Source organism: Pan paniscus, chromosome 14 (genome assembly GCF_029289425.2).
Source record: "Pan paniscus chromosome 14, NHGRI_mPanPan1-v2.0_pri, whole genome shotgun sequence".
Classification (NCBI taxonomy): domain Eukaryota; kingdom Metazoa; phylum Chordata; class Mammalia; order Primates; family Hominidae; genus Pan; species Pan paniscus.
In genome coordinates this window covers 107,872,489-107,877,935 of record NC_073263.2, presented here as the reverse complement: position 1 = coordinate 107,877,935, position 5,447 = coordinate 107,872,489, and the positions used below count along the sequence as shown (strand labels likewise).

The 5,447-nt window shown below is 48.6% G+C and overlaps 1 long non-coding RNA gene across 1 annotated transcript; it reads right to left on the bottom strand.

Moving 5' to 3' along the window:
- Window positions 1-271: 271 nt before the first annotated feature.
- Window positions 272-1,663, bottom strand: LOC100971334 (uncharacterized). Its single transcript, XR_158540.5, has 3 exons — window positions 1,510-1,663; window positions 1,091-1,308; window positions 272-974 (listed from the first exon to the last, which is right to left on the bottom strand). It is a non-coding gene; the product is annotated as an uncharacterized LOC100971334 (long non-coding RNA).
- Between the last annotated feature and the right edge of the window lie 3,784 nt (window positions 1,664-5,447).

The following is a 5,447-nucleotide window of genomic DNA, read 5'->3' as shown; positions in this document are numbered from 1 at the left end:
GCAACCACATGCCTCGTCTCTTCCCATCTGCTGTGTTTTCTGCAGCGTGATGTGGTAGAAGGAAGCCTGGAGAAAGTGTCTTGGGTCATGAGTCCCCCACTCACTTGCTGTGTGGTCTTGGGCAAGTTTCATTTCTCTGAGGCTCGATGCCCTCATCTGTAAAATGAGGAGAGTGGAATGGATGATTTTTCAGTTTTTTTCTAGGTCTAAAACTCTGTGATTCTTCTGGAAGTTTTTTGTTTGCTTGCTTTGTCCTCTGCATTCTATTTCAATAGGAAAAGGGGAAGAGGAAAAGCAGAAAGAAAGAGCAAAAAAAAAAAAAAAAATTAAAAGAGATCCAAATATTAAATAAGCCTCAATCAAGTGTCAAGCACCATAGAATTAATAATCAGAGATTACTAATTTCTGATTAATAAATTACATTTATTAATCCTGATCATAAAGTAGGAAATACACAGTGTTATCGTCACCATTTCAGAGGTGTGGACTCCAAGGTTAAACGTTTGACCAAGGTTAAGTAGATGTCTTAGTCTATTTGGGGAGCTATGACAGAATACTTTGAAGTGGATGGCTCAGGAAAAACAAACTTCTTTGTCGTCATTTTGGAGGCTGGAAGTCCAGGATCAGGGTGCCAGCACAATTGGGTTCTCGTGAGGGCCCACGTTCTGGCTCATAGGTGGCCTTCTTGCTGTGTTCTACACTTCACATGGTGGACGGTGCAAGGGATCTCTCTGGGGCCCCTTTTATTCGGGCACTTATCTGGTTTTGAGGACTCTGCCCTCAGGAGCCACTCACCTCCCAAAGGCCCCATCTATTAATACTATCTTATTGGCTATTAGGTCTTAGCATACGAATTTGGGTGGGGGACATAAACATTCGTTCTATAGCAGTAGTCAAGGTGATAATTTAACACAAATCGGGGTGACTTCAGAATGCGTCTTCTTTCCCACGCTCAGTCTTTCTACAATGCCACACTGTCTCCGGAAAGGGGTAGAAAAAAAAAAGAGGAATAAAGTCAGACAGTGGGAGTGGAGAGGGAAGAAGAGACGTTGAAAGATCAGGGGAGACACATGTGACACGGACTACTCACAGTGATTCCAGCAATTGCTACACAGACGCCTCCCACACAATGGTCGTAACCTTGGTTCTCATCCACTGCGTGGGAAAGCTGCAACATGCTCCCCGCTGGCAATGGTGGTTCATCCAGGGTGACTCTTAGCCGAGAAGTGTGCATGGTGGGTCCAGCAGCGTCCACCAGGGACACATGCGGAGTTTCATAACAATGTCTGGGTACCTCTGATGTCCTGGCTGGAGAAGGTTTAGAGACATAGCAAGGGAGACAGATGGATTAGGGAAGTGGAGGAGGACCAGACAGGTCTTTATTTCCCTACTCCTCTCCGTTATGTGGCTCTAAAATTAACACTGCAAGAACTATGCTAAGAAGCAAGCTTTTATGTTATAAGGATTAGAGCCACCAAATCAACCCTGTGCACATGGCACTTCCATCACCTCATGCTGTGACCTCTCGTAGGTCTCGGTCCCCCAGGTTTGAGGAGATGAGTCCCCTTGGCTGAGGCATTTCTAACAGGGCTGGAGGATTTCTGCAGGAAGCGGTTACCGGTGAGTCAGGATCTGGCGTTCATCCCTCTGAGTCAATAATGAGCCGATTTCTCAGTGGGTTAGGAACAAGTGGAGGTGGAGTCTTAAATAAGTGGCAAACCTACCGCGAGCTCTCCCGGCACCTTCTCTCCGGGCAAGGAGGTTAATGCCAACGTGTTTCCTCAGTCCCAATTTGGGTCATTATATTTTTAATTATCTCTGAATTATCCCTATAGATTCAACAGGATACATTATCTTCCATTTCCTACCTTTAACTTGAAAGCACTGATGTGCTGCTTAGGCTGGTGACTGTTGAACAAAGCAACATCTCCAAACCTTGCCTACCCTCTTCTCCACTCTCGCCTGCAATTCCCTCACCTTTTCTCCTGACGTCTCTCTCTTGAGTCCTAAATAACGGCCTTAAAGAAAAGCAAATGCAGCCGGGCACAGGGGCTCATATTTGTAATCCCAGCACTTTGGGAGACGGAGGTGGGTGGATCACTTGAGGCCAGGAGTTCAAGACCAGCCTGGCTAACATGGCTAAACCCCTCTCTACAAAAATTAGCCGGGTTTGGTGGCTCATGCCTGTTATTCCAGCTACTCAGGAGGCTGAGACAGGAGAATCGCTTGAACCTGGGAGGCAGAGGTTGCACTGAGCTGAGATTGGGCCACCGCACTCTAGCCTGATTGACAGAGTGAGACCCCATCTGAAAAAACAAAAAAGGAAAGGCAAATATGGCTGGGCGCGGTGGCTCACGCCTGTAATCCCAGCACTTTGGGAAGCCGAGGCGGGCGGATCACGAGGTCAGGAGATTGAGACCATCCTGGCTAACACGGTGAAACCCCATCTCTACTAAAAATACAAAAAATTAGCCGGGCGTGGTGGCGGGCGCCTGTAGTCCCAGCTACTCGGGAGGCCGAGGCAGGAGAATGGCGTGAACCCGGGAGGCGGAGCTTGCAGTGAGCCGAGATCGCACCACTGCACTCCTGGCTGGGAGACAGAACGAGACTCCATCTCAAAAAAAAAAGAAAGGCAAATGGCAGGTGTTGGTCTCCTTAGTGAATTCATTTGCCTTTTGTTGGTTCCTGGAGAGAGAGAGAGAGAGAGAGAGAGAGACAGAGGCCACACAGAGAAAACTGGGAAGGGCGAAGGCTGCGTGTCCCCTGCTCAACCTCCCTGCGTCCGGAGGGAGCGGAATCGGGAGTGTCTTAGTGAAAGGCAGCACCCGCAGGACTGGCTCACAGGGCTGGGGCTGGAGGGGACTTGGTGAATGACTGCTCTCTGAATTCCCTCCCTGCTTGAACTCGGGCCCTCCTCTCCTCTTCGCGTCTCCCAGGGAAAGCAGTACCCCGTGGAAAGGGAGAGCGCCTCTGCTATGCGTGCACAGGGACTCACCGAGGCACATAGCGTCCTGGCATGGAGAGGCGAGCGCTGGGGTCCGGCCTGCTGGAAAGGAAGAAGAATGGAGAAGAAGGAGGGAAGTCCAAGGAGAAGCCTCACCCACATAGCTCATTTTGGGAAAGCTGGCCTGCCCTGCCACACAGAGGTGCTGGGGAAGTGTGTCAGCTGAGGGGCCCTTAGGGAGACCTCTGGTCCCCGAATGAGCCTCTCAGCTGACTCCTCCTTAGCTTGTTGCTGATCCTGTCCCAGGATTAACATAGACCAGGGGCTCTCAACCTCAGTGCAATGGACATTCTGGGCCAGGTAATGCTCTGCCGTGCGGGCTGCCGCGGGCACTGTGCGAGGCACAGCGGCACCCTGGCTCTACCCGGGAGATGTCATGAGCACCGCTTCTCCCACAGTGACAACCAGAGGGGTCTCCAGACGTGGCCAAATGAGAAGCACTGATTAAGACCTATTCCTAGGCCAGGCATGGTGCCTCAAGCCTGTAATCCCAGCACTTGGGAGGTTGACATGGCAGGATCACCTGAGCCCATGAGTTCAAGACCAGCCTGGGCAGCATAGTGAGACCCTGTCTTTACAAAAATGTAAAAATTAGCTTGCTGTGGTGACATGTGCCTGAAATCCCAGCTACTTGGTCAGCTGAGGCTGGAGGATTGCTTGAGCTCCAGAGGTAGAAGCTGCAGTAAGCTATGATTGCATCATTGCACTCCAGCCTGGGGGACACAGTGAGACTCTGTCTCCAATGAAAAAAAAAAACCAGAAACCAAAATCCAGCCAGAAAAGAGAATTATTGCTTCCTTTCTAGACCACATGAATGGACTTTTCTTATTTAAGATGTACGCAAAGCAACTATAACCATTCAAACCACTCTTCACTTACACAGGGAGAGGTTAAGGACTTTCAAAGAAAAGCAGATCAGACCCTGACGGCCCAGGGCTTCCTAAAGCAGCCTCCTGGGGCAGGGCCTACAGGTGAGCAGACATAAGGAGCCGTGGCCCAGAGAACACCCTCAAAGGGTGACTAACAGCCCCGGTTTGCCTGGGACTTTCCTGTGTTAGCCCTGGAAGTCCCTTTGTCCTGGGAAGCCCCTCTGCCTAGGGCACATGGGGACAGTGGTTAGTGGGTAGGCTCTGTGTTTGGCTGTCATTCAAGGTGGTTTTGGCTGCTTGCTTGTCATTCTGAGTGTGGGGACACACATGCTACCCTGGTTGTCAGCAGGTGAGAAGGGGGCTCTGATCAGCTTCTCACTGGATTTAGAGAAGAGCAGATGCCCCTGATCAGCTTCTCACTGGATTTAGAGAAGAGCAGATGTCCCAGACTTGTAGCTGCCATTGCCTCTCTCTTTCGGAAAATGAGAGTGGCTAAGAGGTGAGATCAGGTGAGCAGGGACCTGTTCTTGACTCTTGCTGAGACAGTGCCTGGTGTCTGTTCATGCTGGGACCCAGGGTGGCTTCCACAGGTCCACAGGTCCACATGCGAGAACCGATGGCAGGATGGGTGAGGAAGGCCAACTGTGTGTGTGTGTGTTTATGTGTGTGTGTGTGAGATTCACACTAGAAAGCTGCTTTGCCACCTGCCACAGGTGAGGCTGTGACTCCTCCTTGCCCTCCATGGCACTGAAGCCGTGGTTGCAGAGGTCCCTCGGGGCTTGTGAACTGCTGCAAGCACTTCAAGTCTGGGGACCGTCTGTTTCCTGCCTGCTGTTTATGACCCAGAACATCGTCTCTAGAACTAGGCTGCACTTCAGTCCCGCTGGGAGCATGCTTGCCACTCATATCTTCCCTGCGCTATTTGCAGTTTTTGTTTGTCTTAAATATAAACTTTTCTTGGTTCTTTAAGTTTGAAAGAAAAGAAACTCTTCTCTTTCTTGAAGGAGAAAAGATTGATTCTTTTCCTCCTTAAATTATGTAGATAGAGATATGTCTGCACTTGGTTAGTCTCATGGGTACCAAAATGTCATTACTTATAGGAGAGCCTGGAATTTTCAAGAATAGTAACATGGTAATTTGTCTTTCAAATACTGTTTTACTTATAGCAGCAATAACAGGAAATGTGTACTATTTTTCAGTGTTATAATCTGATTCACCCTTTGATATAAACAGCTTTATCTCATCTCATTGTTTATATCACATTCCTATTCCTCTGGAAAGAACAATATTTTTCTCTCTGAAAAGTAATATATTCTTGTCTAAGGATGGCTTAAATAAGTAACAGATGGTCCTTTTTGTGTGATTGTCCCCTACCCCCACTCATTCTCAGCATTCGGTCAGACAGGAAAATCAGTATTTTTTTGGACATTACATGTGCCTGAACTTACAGGTTTGTCACCAACTTGATGTCTTTTATTTCTGTGATGGTGTTGTTACTTGGATAGTTTTAGAATATAGGCAATTGAGTAAATTTATTTGTGTTTGTCAAGTGGAATGTGCTTGAACAAATCTCT